We start from the raw sequence: 18,103 nt of genomic DNA on the forward strand, positions 1-18,103 counted from the left end.
AATATAAATGGCAAGCATGCTGGAATGGCTAGAGCTATATTTCCCAAAAGAAGATAGAACAACATACTAAATGATTTCATATTTTACAAAACAATTATATTCTGTTATGTATACATAAACTATTTCACTCAATCCATTAAATATCTCTTATACCTCACAATCAAGACGAAGAAACTAATCATGAGGGAAAAGTAGAGAAACACTTATTAAACACAATACACAATATTAAAAGTAGGATGAAGAAATTATGTGCACAGATTAATCTAAATTACAAATTACATTACAGAACTATATAGATATGTAAATAAATCTTAGCATTCGAAATATTGATTTTCATTGCCCTACTTGTAGCTCTGACCATTTCCCCCATAAATCACCCGAATCATTGCAAGAAGATATTAGTGATAAACGGTTTGCTGAGATTTGTATCCCTGATTCACCCAATCATGAACATATACGACTCCAAGATTCCCCTATTTATGTATCACACAGTGATTCTCCCTCCCTACCAAAATGTATATGAATTGAAATATCATGTAAATATGTGTTCACTATTTTTTAACCCACAATTTGAAGTCTGCAGACTAAATAGATGTTTGTGTCAGCGCGATTACATGTAATCATTTTATGTGGCGTGCCGATGTTTGCGAATAGAATGATATGTCAGCAGTGACATTTACGCACTTTCAATATGTTTGCGAATGCCAGAGCTCGGTCGTGGCCCTGATAGAGTGCCTGAATGACGTCTTCCAGCTGCACTGACATTTGTGATCAACAAACCTGTCTGCAATGGCATGAAGCACTTTTAGTTAGTTCACGAATGTCAGAGTGCTGTTTCTGCCCCGATAGTGGACCCGAATGATGTCTCCCGGCTGTGAATACATTTGCGATCTATGAATGTGTCTGCAATGGTGTGATGGACTTTTAATTAATTTGCAAACATCAGGTCTCATCCGTGGTCATTGCAGTGCACCTGTGCAAAATCACACGGGTGTGCTAACATTCAGCCCAATGGCATGTCTGTGATTGTTGTCTGCTCTTTGTGGACATCTTGAAATCCAATTTGTGCCCACTTTACCAACTCTCAAGTTGACACTTTACCCTTCCACAACAGCTACTATCATTCTTTGTTGTTCTCTGAACAGTTCACAACTTTTAATGCTCTTTTTGGTCTCTGAAGTTCACAGACAGGAGGAAAGACTGTAGACGGTTCCTCCAAGAGGACCCTCCCATTTCTCATAATCATTCTCAAACTGGCAGAGGACAGAAAAATACCTAACATTTTGGAGCTGCATTTTGGAAGCTGGAGAGCTCTAAAATGGCAAAATGGCATCAGTCATGGCCATCCCTCCCCCATCACCACAACCACCTGGAGGACCTGGAGAAGGGAACAGGGGTACTGCAGCAGATGAACTGCAGGAGGAAGAGGAGGATGTGTACCTCCATGCACCACCACACCCAGACTTTCCACCCGACTACCCTCAGAAAGGCAATTCATTTCATGGGACATAGAGGCACCTCATCTACTGTGACCTCATCTTCTACCACTCATTTCACATCAGTGGGGCAGAGGATTCCTCCTACTGCAACAAAGACCTTACAGGAGTCAGTTGACCCATACCTTCAATGGACAACTGTCTTAAGTGTGTACTGTGATGCATTCACCTGCATTGGGGATCAATTCTGCAGTGCCTTCAAGGCTACTGTGTAGTCCCATGAAAGTAATTGTCCTCTACCTTAGTTGTTATGACAAGTGCTCCACATCTTCCCTTCTCCACCTGTCCCTTCGTTAAATTGGTGTGTGCCCCTCGGAATGCTCCGTCCTTCCCTCCCTCGTTCAACCAAAAAATGAAAAATAACAGAAAACAAAAACCAAAAATAGGTTGGAGACCACATTTAAAAGTCTAAAAATAGAATACAAATAATGGTTATAATAGATTCTTACGGATTCTGATTTATATTGACACCTAAAGCAGGTGGACTCCATAAGAATCTCCAATATTGTAATCGGCATTAAGATCCATGCTGGTGCAAATAGTGGAGCATGTGTATAGCTTAGAGGAAAAAAGAGACATCAATTAAGTTCTGTTCCACCCCTCGTCCCTGCCATACAAACAATGAAAAGTGCAATGTGATGTTAATAGAAGGTGTTTACTTTTTCCATTCTCATTACACCAGCAAACACCATTAGCTCCCTTTTTGTGTATCTTCACCCTTGATGTCTGCGGACGGGAGAACATGTCAGCAGACTAGACGATCAAAAAAACAGAGAATAGAAGATGTATGAACTTTATTCCTTCTTTTTATACTCTTTAATGTGGACTCTTTAAAGAGATCTTTTGTTCCTTTAAGACCGTGATCTTAATATGTACACGTACAATGTATACTAATACATTTTTCCATTCTGAATATTGCAAAGAAAATGGTAATTTCCAATACTTGTTAGATGTACTCCATCTTTTCTGAAAATATTCACTCCATCATGTCATATATTATCCTTTTCAAAAGATGACATTCCAAAATCTCACAGAAATTCACATTCAGCTTTATTGACATCCCATCTTTCATTTTCTATTTGTGGATCTTTTCCACACTTGTCACAGACTAATTTGTGAAAGAATAAACGTTATTTGTGTAAAAAGTTCCATTAGACATTTGGAAGTATCAAACATGGCAAACTACAAAGACACACCAGTTACACACCGTAAATTACCTCCACAATGTACCACAATCATTTATGGATGTTTCAAATGCATCATATCTTCACACTTGGGTAACAGTGGACTCCATATCATACCACCTCCACATTTCCAAAGCCAAGATAATGTGAGATACCAAGTTGCTTTGCATATATGTGCACCAAATTAACCCACAAATCTCCTATAATCGTTAGAGTCTACTTGTTGAGCTCAATGCTTTCAGAAATTCAAACAAGAAATGAAGGACTTGCTACCCTGTCCTCCTCTGCACTTCAACTCCCCCTCCACAAAGAGAAAGCCTGATTGGTTGAGCCCCCGACTTCTGCAGTCATCTGCCATGTCTGCAGCCTCCACAGTCATCTTTCACTAACCCTCTCACATTAGTTCAACAGTTCAGATGTATCTTGCAACTCTGAGAGTGCATTTATGCTGTGATTCAGAGCTTCCTCTATCACATCCTACTGTACAAACTATTACAGATTTCTATTTCCAGATTTCAAAAGTAATATTTTCTACCTCGTTTTTTATAATAGAACTTGAAGAACAATTGATGTTCGGTGCTGTAAAACACACTTCACTCTAGCACCTATCCAAATACCCAATTAATGCTTTTAAAAGTGTTTCTACATACAAAGTGACTTACTTGTGCTACTATTTATACACGACCCATTCCAATTTGTAGGTGCTTATCCAGTCCTGTTTTTTTTTCTTTACATTCTGGAATTTATAGTTCTGTATTTCCCAATATAAAACTAAGACTACAGCACCCACAATGCAACTCAAACACCATCACTGCATAAACACCTGCATATTGGAATAGATGATGTTGGCAATTATGCAATTCTATAATTATACATACCTAAATTATCAACCTGCAGTACAACAAATAATTACATGTTTGCTCAAAAAATGACCTTCCTACTGTCAAAACTATAGCAAACCTTATACTGTATTATACAACCTTGCCTTTAACTTCATTTAAACTGCAAGTGGTTTTCTATGCTGCAAAACATGCTTCACTGCATCAACCATCACAATAGTTTAATAGTGTTTTTAAATTACTTCTACTGCCATAGTGAATGCCATGTCCTGCTACTTATAACTGTAGAATGTTCACACTAGTGTAGAGGAGGAGCCAAATGCCTCTACAATAAGTCCTGCCTTCATTCTGCCTATATGTTGGAAGCCGGAAATTGTGCCATGCACAACGCCGGTAATGATACTTATACCGCAAAAGATATCTGAAACAAGTTATCCATTGAGAAAGCCCTATAAGAGGTTCTCACAGAAAGATGATGGTCTCTTAAGAGAGATCCCTGAAGATGTGTAAGGAATGTATGAAAGGGAAAATGTGGGGCGTCGCATGAGGTGAAGATGACACACTAAGAAGAATGGTCAAAGAAGAGAAAGTGTAGACCTTATGGAATCTGATGGCACAATAAAGAATGGAGTAACCTTTCATGTGCGGAATGAAGATTGCACATGTGAAGAGCACTAAGAAAATACAAGTCGTTTTATAACTGTACAGATGCTGCAACGCAAGTAGACTAAGTGATCATGAAGTGTGGCTATACCAACCCAGAATTGCATGCATTATTTATTTATTTGTTTTAAAAATAAAACTGTCATTACTTGTCAGTTAACGCAATGTATTCCTTCCTGCATGCTTTTTAACATTAAAATATGAATACACTTTAGTTGATGCACCTGTTGTTTGGAGCCTTAAATCTGTTTCTTAGCATTGTTCACCTATTCATCGCTTATTGTAATGAGACTTTTGTTCCAAAGGCTGTAACAGATACTGCAATATTGCATAACTGATGTGCCCATGCACAGGCCACAGGAAAGCAGAAACAAAATAGAATACCCTAAAGGTATTTGTGCAATACATAGAATCTTTAATCCTGATTAAAAAAAAAAAAACTATTATATAATTTCCCTTTTTTACTAGGGGAGCCTGGCTCACATCCCCGAGTGCCCCAAAACAGAGTACCAATGTTAATATAACTGATCCATTTGAAAACAAGTGTGTGGGGGATCTGCATGCCTTAATATATTCCCTTCATAGTGGGTGGGTGAAAATTGTGTAGACCCTTAGCATATTTGACAGTATATTAATTGAATTAACTCCCAAATAGATTGACAAGGGGGGAGTATCGAAGAGTTTGAAACCCCCATCCTCTTCATAATGGAAGTTTAGTTATAGTCACATAAAGTAATTGGGTGTCTATTGCCACAAAACAAAATGCATAATTGTCACCAATCCCAAACCTTGCATTTAAAAAAAAAGGAAAAGGAAACACGGTTCTATTTGCACATGTATTTTTAAAGTCTGTGTGTTTTCAAAACTGCAAGCATTTTCAAGTGTGCAGACAACCCCCATTTATCAAACAATGAACGTGTGATGTGTAACTTGTTTTAAAATCAAAACAGTCCCTTGTTTTCCATCTACTTTTTATCAAGTAATATTTACCTGTTTATTATGGAAAGGAAAGTGTATTGGTGTAGAAGATTTGTTTGTGCCACAGGAAAGAAGGCGTGTGTAACCATTAAAAGATCTATTGAACATTTACTTTAAATAAATATATATTCAGTCTACACCCCTGCCTGGTTCTTGGCTCATGGTTAGCACAGTGAGAGGGATCCATGTGTCTCTATATGAGTCATAAATAGTGCTCAATGTATCCAAACGAAAAAAAAAGATCTATTGTGCTCTCATTTAATTGGGGTGTAAAACCAGATATTATGCTGGCCTGTTATGTTATCATTAGTAATTCATTTATCCATCATTCATTCCTAGTAGTGGCACATTAGTTATCCAGTATATCCACATTGTTATGCCACATTTGAAAGCCAATTATTGTATGCATTTTGCTAGAAAAATAGGTCCTGTCATATGAAGAGGCCTTGCTTAGACACATTTTGTGATGTTTGCAATTAGACACGCATGTATGTGCACTTAGTTGAGCGGAGTCTCACAATATATCGTTACAAATGGGGGCTTGTCTGGGATTTTGCTTATTGTCTTTTGACTCATGACAAGTGAATTGTGACAGACCAGTTCTGGTGTAATCACATTGAGGTGGATAGAAAGTTGTTTTTTCTCTGTTTAAGTGCGACTGGGAAGTGATCCCGGAGTTCCAAGTAGGTGTGTAGGTGTAGAAAAAAAAGGTTGTGTAGAGTACCAATGCAAGAAGCAGAATGATTACAATATATGTTTGATTTGGTATTTTGTGTTGAAATCCAGCAGGAATATGGTGATTTTGCCCCTGCACAAAGAAACTTTTACAAAGTTGTAAAAAGCCATTTTAAAATGACTACTGTAGAAATAAGTGATGCTGGAAAGCATCTCCTGGCTAAGCTATTCATTCGAGGAGAATGGAGTGAGGGCGAAGCCAGAAGCTGGGAAACCAGAATGGTCCAGGAGGATACCTCAGTGAGCACTTACATTTGGTTTGAAGGTGGGATATTGCACAAAGCATTATATGCATTTTTACATGACCCCGAATGCTTGTGGAGAACTGATCAAATGTCTCAGCTCACAGCGTATTTATATTTCCACTTGCAGCTAGTAGAAGAGAGAGTGCAAACTAGGGAGGCCTAAGTGCTGAATCAGAGTGTGGTTTTGAAAGAGGCACAGAAAGAACATTTAGAAGATAAAGCACACCAGAGCCATATTTTTGAAGTAAAACAACAAAACCTCCTTGAATAATTACAAATTGAGGCGAACACCCACCTGCATACCAGAGTAGATTGAGAGATAGAGTTGGTTGAGCTGAAAAACAAATGTGAAAAGAGTGCAGAAAATGTGAGCCACCTTTAATGCAAATTGAATGACCAGATTGGTTCACCATCAAAGAGATGGACTAACAATAGGAGTTTGACAAAATGCTTGAGGACATCAATATTCTGAAGAAACAGTACTTACAACTAAGTATAGCCCAAGATGCATCCAAATTGGACAGGAATGCAGAGAAGGGCCAGTCAGATTCTCAGGAAATGACCAGAATGAGGGAAGAGGACATTGCACTTGAGGGGCATGTGAAACAAGCAGAAGCTGACCTGTGACAGGCAGCACATAGTAGGGGTGCGTTAAGAGAAGGAGATTAGTTTCTTGAAAGACAAGCACCTGGAATATGCACGCATAATGCAGCTCGCCCCAAAAGAGGAAATTCAAAATCTCAGGAGGAAGTAAGGGAAATTAAGGGTCGATTAGTGGCACAGGGCAGGGTGCTCCAGACTAGTCAGGCCTTGGAGTCAGAATAAAAAAAAAAACAGCTCTCTGAATACCAACAGGAAATAAGGACAAAGAAAATTAGTAGGAGTTAGAAGTTTATAAATGAAATCGAAAAATATAAATAGGACTTGATGCACCCTGATGAGTCAGGGTATGGGATAGGGCTTTCTGATCAAGGAGAGATGTCCCTTCCATCAGGGACCTCAGGCCAGTCATCCACAACCTCCCGTGCACAAATGGGAACTGACCTCATGTATGTCACTGAGAAAGAACTGGAGAACATGAGTCAGTTGAACTTGTTATATGTCATTTCATCAACAGATTTTTTTTCAAATATTTTTATAATTAATATTTTTCAATGAAAACTCTCATTGAATTTGATCTATTTTATTTTGGGGGGTTTCCCCCCAAACCCTCATCTCCTATTGTGTTTTCTCTATTCCATTCCACTCAGCCCTTATTTGCACTTTTACACATCCCATATATTTTTCAATGAGTTTTTTAGTTGAAAAACTTTCGTAAAAATAACCATCGAAAACAAGTCTTTAGATGAAAGGACGTTTTACCGTTGGACTCACCTATGCTTTGCCAAATTGATCCAGAAGGCAAGTCTTTGTCTGCTACTGATGAGTATTCATCTCTATTAATTGGAAGGGAAGGGGGCCAGACCAGCGTGTCCTGGGAGACTGAAAAGAATATTGGGAGTGCTTCAGACCGGTGTCCAGACATTTGGTCGACCTAAAACTGGTCGAATGACATTTGGTCAACGCAATTTGGTCAAAAACTAAATGGTCGAATTTTTTTTTTTAATTATATATTAATTTTTCGGGTTTTCGTTTTTTACAAAAATGGGTTTTTAGAAAAAAAGGGGGTTGGGGGGACCCCCCCCAAAAAAAAAAAAAAAGGGGTGAAAATAAAAAAAAAAAAATTCGACCATTTGGTTTTCGACCAAATTGGTTCGACCATTTGTCTGGTCGACCAATTTTTTTCGACCAAATGTCTGGTAACCCTTCAGACCATGAAAACCCCTATGATGAGAACATCAGGGAGTTAGATTGGCTCAAGATGAGACTACAAAGAGACCACCTCGCCCGCTTCACTAGAGGAGAAAAGTCAGAGCTTCAGCCTAGGAAGGGCATACTAAAAGGACATACTAAAAACCTCCAAACATGGGAAAGGGGGGATTTCCCCAGACTCCCTGGAAGGAGGCATGAAGAAAATGTGCTTTATCCTGGGCCTAAACATGAAAATAGGGAAAGTGACCCTGAGAGTTCACTGCAGTCCAGGTGAGAGGAGTCCAGAAACTATGAGTCTGGGAGGTATTCACCATTTTACGGAGGTGGGGAGCACCTATAGGGCAGGGAATGGAGTCCAAATAGCAGCTCTGAGTCAGACTCAGGTGCAGATGAAGAACAAGATGGCAAAACAGGGAAATGGCTTGGTTAAAGACCCAATCAGACAGATCAAGGCCATAAAGAGCTTCCTATCATAAGAATGCCAAGTATTATGTGTAGGAGCATTTGGAACTGAGAGTATAAACACCCCTGAAACTGCATAGGTGGTGGAGGTGAGAGCTACCCCTCTTTTGGACCTGGAGCCAAGGGGCCTAAAAGTACTCCTCTGGCTAACAAGCAAAATGGAAGGCAGAAGGGACCCTCTGCTCTGGCCCAACTGAATGCTAATCAGGCTGGAATTCAGAACAATGATCCCTCTGACCCTGATGCCTATGTAAGTCTTAGGTACAAGGGCACCACATCAATCCTTGGGTATATATAAGCTCCCCCTGCCAGGGGGGCAACCAGGTAAGTACTGCCCCAGAAAACATCTCACCAAACTTCCCTCAGGAGAGAAGTATCACTCCACATCCCATCCTGAACTTTTTTCCCATTAAAACTTCCAGAAAAATCCTCCTCTCTCTCCCCGGATCCAGGACAATAGAAACATGAACCTGCGAGAATTGAGACTCCGGAAGGAAAACTATCGAGGATATGTCCAGTATCTAAGCTATTCTGGAAGAAGGGACAGTAACCTGTTTCGGGAGCAGCAGAGGTACGACTCGACACCTCCCTACAACCCAGAAAACATCTTTCAGCTGGAGCGACAAGTCCAGCAACTAACTGACAATCTGGGGCACATGCTGAGGGCTCAGTCCAACCCTCAACCTAACCTTGCCTCCCAGAATTCCCTAACGCCCAGGTCTGATGCCCCAGGAGAGAAATGACAGGAAGAAACATCTCACAAGAAACAGGTTCCTGAGGAGGGGGCCCAGGTGGAGGGGAAATGCCAAGCTCTAGTGGAAGCTTCCTTTCTCACCCAGATAAAACACATAGAAACCTCTCAGCCTGAAAGTGAATCTTCTAGCCCAGGGAAGTTAGAACTCACATATAAAAGGGTAAGAAGGAGAGGCCGAAGAAGAACCCGCTTTGTGGAGGAGCCAAAGATAATCTCATTTGAAAGAGACTAGTCCCTGAAGGATTCAGGTAAGCAAACCACCTCTTTCAGGAATGGGGGATCCCTCCCTAAGAAAAATTGGTCCAAAAACACCCTGAGTTGGACAGGGAGAGTTTGGAGACTGACCAAGAAACTCTTCAACCCCAAATATGTGAGCCAGACAAGGTAGAAACAGAGGAGGTGTCCTTCCCCCAAGCAGGTTCGCAAACTGTGTCCAGGTAAAGGGAGACAGCAAAGAATCGGGGGAGAAAGAAAATCCCCCAAATCCGTCACTGTTAGTTGTACTTTTTATTTTACAGATTACTGATCTCTGAAATGAAAAATCGCTCAAGATCACAGAGTGTCAGAGTTCAAAACAAAATGACCACCGGGCTGGCATATAGCTCACAATATATTTGTACCTTTGGGGAGAAAGAAGGCAGACGTTATGTGCCAGTCAAGGTGCAGAGTCAGTGTGAATTATCAGCTCTAGTGGACACTGGATCACAAGCCATCCTCCTGACCAAAAAAGGCCTTTGACCAGCTCAACTCAGGAAGGGTCATGGGTCACCAAATTCTCCTCATACCTCTTCACGGGCAACTCCAAAATTCTGACAGGAATGACATTTCCGTCAAAGGGACTGCAGATCTGGAAATAAAAATGGGGTGACATCAGTTGTGACTCCAGAGGGCAAACCTTGTTTGCTGGGGAACAATCTCCTGAGGAGGTTATCACCTCTGATCAACAGTGTAATCAAGGTCCTCTGGACCCAGACTAACCAGACGATAAAATAGAAAATGAGTACTAAATATGTACGCATGAACTATGATTATAATAAATAAATAAATAAATACATAATTATAATTATAATTGGTTATTTATAAAGCGCTTAATACCCAGAGGTTTCTAAGCCAAGACGAGCATGTTGACCCTGAGCTATCCTGCCAAGACACAAATGATACCTGTCATTTGATCGAATGACAGTCCAAGAAAGTAGGATTCCATTTCAAGAATAACCAGGTCCCAGCTATTACTGTCATCTCTGTAGTCGAACAAGCTGGTGATGGCACCCTCCTCTGTTCTAGAAAATCAACCTTCCTCCCAGTTTTAATTGGCATTCTACACTGAAATGGAACACTCAGAAAGTTTGCACCAGTCCAAAGTCAGAAGAAACATTGAGTCCCATGAAAAAAGACGACGAAGAACCAGCTCAAAGTCTGATGGACATTCAGAAAAAGGGTGAACAGTTGTTTTTCCCCATTCCGATAAATGATGGGAAGGAGCCTGTGCTTGCCAGAGTATGCCTGAGGAATGGAAGAAACTCCATCAGTGAAGGATTATTCAGGAAACTCCCAAATTATCAGACCATTCCCACTTTTAAATAGATTGATAAATAGGAAGTAGGTCTGGAAGCCCTGAATGCAAAAAATGTCATTTGGAAGCAAAAGCATAGAACATAATTGTTGGGTCGTGAGAGATGTCCCTACTGCCTTTTATTTAGGCAGCGACATTCTGAACTGATTTGCAATAAATTTGGACCTAATTAATAATAAATCCTGGTCACGACTGGTGGGGTTACCCCATGATCATTGACAACACTGAAAAAGCATTCTGGTCAGCACAATTGCCGCTTTATGTATGTGGTTGAAGTTCATGTGCAAGAAGAGGTTACCATACGAAGACCGGTGCAAAAATTCACTATTCCCCTCCAACTTAAGCGAGGACATGGGTGTTCCTACGTTGATAACAATGGCACAAAAGAACTTGTGGCTGGCATTGGGAATGCCTGGGTAAATGATATCCTGGAGCCCTCTGCTGGGTACAAAATAGGACCCCAAATCAGCCAGGTGGCAGAGTTGATGGCCGTTTATCTAGCCATCCTTACTGCAGTGCACCAGCAAATCAAGGAACTGGTCATAATCATTGACTCTGATTATGTCAGGAATGGATTCATTAACTGGAAGAATCGAAGCACGCGTTGTGCCAACCACAAATCATTAAAGCATGGCAAATTGATACAGTCATTTGACAAAAGAGTGACTTCTTTTAAGATGACCATCTGTTGGAAGAAAATATGAGGTCATTCCAAAATAGAGGGGCCAGAAAACCCTTGAAATGACCTGGCTGACCAGTTGGCTAGAATCAGAGCTCTGAAGGGGGATTTCATACAGGTAGAGTAAAGATATCCCAAATGCAGATTTGATCACTGCTACGATGGAGGACTCAAATATCGGAAAATTCTATCAATACATTGAAAACCCATTGAGGTACCCTCTAACAGAATCAGATTATGACAGTAAAGAGGTTCTCTGGGTGTTGATAAAGGTTTCCAAGATGTTCTGGATCCAAGACGATTTGTTGGTATAGAAAGCCTTATCTGGATGTGACTGTGACTAGTAGGTGGTACTACCTCATTATGAAGCCTGATGTTGAACCATACCCATGTCATAGCCACTGCCGGTCATACTGGGTTTCATACGACATTGGAAATCTTGTGCAAGGTTGCCTACTGGCCGCACATGAGCCAGGACCTTGACATTTACCTAAATGTGTGTCTTGTATGTGCTCATTTCAAACCCAGTTCATTCACCCACAGAGCTACACTACAAAAAAAGGGAAATGACACTGCCATGGACAGATTTCAAAGTTGATTTCATCGGTCCAGTGATTTACTCTTCTAGAGGAAACAAGTACATGTTGTCTGTAACATGCTTGTTCACAAAGTGGGTAGAATGTCTTCCTGCCCCAAATTGTAAGGCAGAGACTACTGCTGCACTAATGATCAACCATATCTTCTCTCGTTTTGGCCTCCCGCAAAGGATTAAGTCGGATCAATGTAGTCATTTTTCCAGTGAGGTGATGGTGAAAATGTGGGAGATTCTAGGGGTAAAAAGAAAACTCAATTGTTCCTACTGCCTAGCCTCAAGTAGGGGGGTAGGAAGATACATCATGACAATTGTGAACATTTTAGAGAAGTTTGTGGCTGACTCTGGACCCAGTTGGGACCATTTATTACCGCTTGTCCTAATGGCTATTAGGTCTACACCATCTTCTGCAACAAAAATATCTCCATTTGAGCGTATGACCGGATGAAAAATGGTGTTCCAGGTGAAAAATAGTGTTACTTCAGCATCTGCTCTATAGAAATCAGGAGCAGGCACTGATAAATGTGTCCATCACTCATGAGTATATTGAAAATTTAAGGAAGCACCTCCATCATGCTTTTGCTTATGCTTAGCGCAATTTGGAAACGTTGGCTAAAACCTATTATGATCTAAAGACTACAAAGAAGGACTACAAGATATGTGGCAAGGTTTACCTGTACAAATTCCAGAAGAACCAGACAAAGAAAGGAATGGACGTTCCTTCCATCTTGGCGTGGGAGCTTTGACATTGTGGATAAAATATCACCTGTTGCCTACAAGATCTGCATCCCAAAAGGAGAACACATGGAAGTCAAATGGGTCCAAATCAATCAGTTGAAAAGATGTAATCCCAGACAAGCTTTATGACTCACTGAGGAACCCAATGAAAGTCGATCTGAGGAACCATCTGAGGAATGAGAAGTGAGGATGAAAACCCAGGGCATAGACTTATAAAAGGTAAGTAGTTCCATTGATATTCATTGGAAATGTCAAGAAGGAAGTTGTAAAAAATTAAAAGAAGAAAAAGTGTGATGTTTATTATATGAAATGTAATATCCCTTAGTATGCAATGTTGTTTTATTTTTTCAAATGCTAAGTCCTATCTTTTGGGGAAATATGTTTTGCAAAAAATACTGAACCTCTATTTTTCTTCCTAGTTGTAGACAAATAATGTCCTTCCATTCCAGCCTGAGGATCCAGAGGATAGGACTTCAGGGACCCAGGAAAAGGAGTGGGTTCCATCCCATACTCCCCATTGACCAGATGGAAAGGGAGGCTGCAACACCCACTCCCTAAGGAAAGAAAATGAGACAGACGGGATTCAACAAGAAGAAAAAAAGGCTTCAGAGGAAACCCGCACTCTCCCCTACTCTTTCCCATGAATGATCCATGAAAGTGCCAGGGGGATGTGAGGGGTTTAATGATAGCTCCAGCAAAGAAAAAGAAAGGCCAGGTTAGGCCTTCCATTTGAAATACACTGTTCGATTGGCAGGCACACTAGAAATAATGACAGGCTTAACTCCTTAAACACAGCAAAGGGGCCTTGTGAGTTACACTATGGACCTTGCTGAAAATGACTCATTGAACAGTGTATCAAGGAACAGGTCTGTCCTTCTTAAAATTACACGAAGAAGTATGTGAAGATGAAAAGTCACATTACAGTATTGAAAGAAAATGCCCTGATGCAAAAGCGCACTGAACAATAACAGAACGGTGCAAGTTGTTTAAATAAGTAAAATGCTGCACTGGGAAACACATGTAATCCTTGAAAAGGCTGTTTTGTTTTCAGATACCACATGTAAAGCTCCTCTGAGCCGAACAAAAACATGCATATATTCTAATTGCTGGGCAGATTTTCTATTCATTCATCCCCCATTTCCAAATCTGTGTGGCTCTGTCGTCTCTAAAAAGCCCATTCTTTTGAAGAGCAAATGACCTAGTTTATGTGTGTCAAGTATGTATTGCCTTAAATCAACATTCAGCATAGAGACTGCAGATCCTCTGCATCACACGATTCCAGCTAAATGGAAACTAACAGAGCTAATGGAAAAATGAAAATCCTTAAAACTATGTGTAAATATATGGCTATTTACTTACATTGCAAATGTCATTTTATTTAATCATTTTGTGAATGTGATAATTACAGGGTTGTGATATATGTCATTTTGAAGCACATTTTCAGGCAATGTTATTAATGTAACTTTCATTCTAATGTGATTTGGGGCATTTTAGTAACAGCACAACAAGTGCTTCTAGCTGCCCCAAAAATGCTTCAGATCTGAAGGTTGGGAAGCTAATGGCTTGTTAAATTAGTTATTGGATTATGAAGTTTCATATTTCCAACTATGTTAGTTTTTTAAATAAAGAGCAAAAAGCAATAGCGTGCCCAAGCAGTAACCTGCCCAAAGGAAAGTAACCTCCACCAACTTGTCATGAGTAGGGGAACATTAATATCTGCATATTATGCCACTCATCAGTAAGTTACTTAAATTTGCCATGTAGAGACATTTTGAGGGAAAAAGTTGTCAACAGCCTAAACTCGACCCAGAACACCATCTCTGGTGATAGTTCGTGCAGGCACTTCTCCAGAGTGTTTAACAGCGTAAACCCTGAATCCGAACCACATCTTAGGGTCAAAGCCGGGCCCTTGGAAGTGGAAATGTCGCAGGTCGACATAACTCGACATAACTTGAGCAATCACGACGTTAAAAAACTCCCGTGCTGCTGGCCATGACATGATCAGCAATTTGATGCTCAATAAAAATATATTGATGTGGGCTCCTTTTATTGAGTGTCTATTTAGGGAAATTGCCAAATATAAACAACTTCCAGAGTCATGGTTAACAGCAATCGTGGTTCCGATTCACAAGAAGGGTAGTTGGGATATTCCCGAAAATTATCGCCCCATTGCACTGCTTGATTCAATCGGTAAAATCTATGGCTCTAACCTACGATTGAATCTGGTGAACTGGGCTCACGGTGCTGGTATTCTTGATGAACGTCAAACTGGCTTCTCAAAGGGCATAGGTGTCGACGTACACCTTTTGATACTAACAATCTTAAAATTGGAAGGCAAGAAAGAGAGATCTAAAATTCATCTAGCATTCATCGATATGAAGCAGGCTTTTGACAGGATAAATTGCGACCTGCTTTGGGCAAAACTGCACAATTGGAACTGTCCAGTCAGCATTGTCGAACCAATAATGGCCCTCCACTCGAATACCTCGATTCGGGTGCATCTCAACAAGAGCGAACTATCAGCCAATATTCTATCAACAACGAGAGGAAAGCAGGGGTGTCCACTTGCCGCTGATTTATTTAAATTATTTTTGGCGATCTGCCTCCCCACCTTGAGCAGGTCCATTGCTTTCCGCCTAAAATAAATCAGGTCCCTGTAAGATATATTGCCTATGCAGATGACCTAGTCTTGATGGACAGAACTCAGATTGGCCTGCAGCGTCTACTTCTCTGTCTTTATGACTACCTATCTATTAACGAACTCTCAAAAAACACAGAAAAAACTAACATTGTGTCTATTGGAACTGTGACTGGTAGGAAAGACAGAGGGCCTCATTACGACCCTGGTGGAAATCGTGGTGCAATATGCACCATGGAGCACGGCGGAAAGCTGCCGATAGCGCCATGGGGGTTGGCGGATTTACCGCCCCATTCCGACCTTGGCGGGGCGGTAAATCCCCATTCCCCATTTTACCCTTCCCCATTCCCATTTTTGCCCCATAGGGTATAATGGGAGTGGGGAAGGCGTTAATTACGCCACCGTAAAATACGGTGGCGTAATTAACAACAAGGTCCCGTAGCGCCATGGATTTCTCCGCCCGGAAACTCCGCGCTACGGGAACTCGTAGTAGGGCGGACGGGTCCGCCGCGAATACCGCTGGCGTAAACCCACTCCGCCAGGGTCGTAATGAGGCCCAGAGCCTTTAAGTGGGCCATTGGTGGCCAGCCTTTGTCTTCAGTTAACTCCACACGTTATCTGGGAGTTCAGTTTAATAACTCAATTTGTGAACATCAGTGGGTTAAGGATCTGAAATTGAAGTCTTCAAGATTAGCTCTCCAAGCTGCAAAAATAAATAGAAGCTTTGGTAAAATTTCTCTAGCACCAGTTCTAATGTTCTACTTGCAAAAGGTAGTGCCCATACTAACTTTCGGCGCTGAAGCTAGCTGGAACATTAACGAGCAAACCTGGAACCAACTTGAAGGCGGCTTCTGGCGGAGTGCCCCCAATCTTCCGCAATGTGTCTCACTCATATTCTTACGCCATGAATTATCACTGAATTCACTGTACAGCCACGTGATCTGGAAATCAATCTCGCTAATGCGAAAGATGAAAGTGGATAGCAAGGCTTCGGCCTACTATATATTCATCAACAAACATGAGACAAAAAAAGTCTGTTTACTGGACCAATGGCGGCTAAGAGTGCAAGGATGGGTTGACGCTGTGTCAATTAGCAACTACGACTTGTTCATCCGGCCACAATATGCAAAAAGAAAATTCAAGTCCTGGGCATGGATTGTCAATTTAGAGAAACGTGAAAAGTTGGCTTCAACTAATTGGCTGGGTAGTGAACAAAAAAAACTAAATTCCCAGTCCTCCTACCTGCTGCGATGCTACTCTCGATACTATCGTAAGCAATTCCTTAGATTTCGATTGAACATCTTGAAATCTAAGGAAATCTTATGGCAAAGAAAAGATCCTCTGATAAAAGATCACCTATGCAGCTTCTGCCTTGGTACAGTCGAATCATTGAAACATCTAATCCTGGACTGCAAGGCAACCCTTGACTTACGTTCTACACACCTCGGACAATTTGCGCCCTTAGATGAAGACATGGCGGCCTGGTGGTGTTTGATTTCTTCTGGTAATAATGTCAAACATGTTTGTGCCATTGTAAATTACCTGGATGCACTCTTGAAGTTCCCTCTCTAAGCTATGCTTATAAAGCCGACACTTTGCTGGTCTACAAAATATTGGCGGAGCTAATTCCACCACCATACGTTGTGTGAAAGACGGTTTCTTAGAAACCTGTGTCTGTCTCGTTTTTTTTTTTCTTTCTCCTTCTTCTATCTTTTAGAAGTATGATTGGTATGGTTGTGTTTTTCTAGATAATGGATCTAAGGAATTTTGAAACAAAGTCTTTTGAAGTGTGAATGGACAGTTTATTACTTACTTATTTAATGAAGGAAGGGAGCTTTTGAAACAAAGGTTTTTTCGGTATGTCAAACTGTAGTTTTTTCAAAAGATAAAAAAAAAAGAAAAAAAAAAAGAAAAGTTGTCATGAAAAAAATGCAAATGATAGAATGTGTGTACCTTTCCACTTCCCTTCAATCATGGAACTCCACGGGCCTATAGGCAGACAGAGGTTGGCTCTTGGGAGGTGGAAGAGAGGATAATCCTCCAATGAAAAGTTAGCACCAATAAACTGGCACCTTCTAATTGTAATTATTGCAAGTTGTGGCTCATACAATAAGTAGCGCTTTCTCTATGAACAAAGACACACATGGGGACAGAAAAGACCTGCAAAACCATTTTTGAGGGAGAGCTGCAGAGCATCGTCCTGGACTTGCCTATGATCCACGTGGGTGAATCCTGAGACAGATGGCTGAACGTACTTGCTGAGGCCTACATTGAGAGGCCTTAAACTTTGCATAGAAAAAAGACAAAGACCAGAAAGAGAAAAAGGATAACCTGCCTAAAACCATCTTTAAAGAGAGGTGTGCCGCATATCACTGATGCCTGGGCTTGGTGCTGGGGGGAGAAGTATTTTGCAAAGTGAAACTAGTGTCATTTCCATTTAACAATATACACTCTCTAGATAGCAGACAGATTTTTGAAACGGAAACAGGGTTCTATTTGCCATATGTATTTTTAATGTCTGTGTGTTTTCAAAACTTCAGGCATTTTCAAGAGAGCAGATAAACCCCAATTATCCAATAATGAACGTCTGATGTGTAGCTTGTGTTAAAATCAAAACAATGCTTTGTTTTCAATTTACATGTTATCAACCCATGGTTGCCTATTTGTTACAGAAAGTGGTGTGTGTAACCATTAAAGGTTCTATTGCACATATAC

The sequence above is a fragment of the Ambystoma mexicanum genome, chromosome 2q (assembly GCF_040938575.1).
Source record: "Ambystoma mexicanum isolate Mex_15411 chromosome 2q, UKY_AmexF1_1, whole genome shotgun sequence".
In the NCBI taxonomy this organism is placed as follows: Eukaryota; Metazoa; Chordata; class Amphibia; order Caudata; family Ambystomatidae; genus Ambystoma; species Ambystoma mexicanum.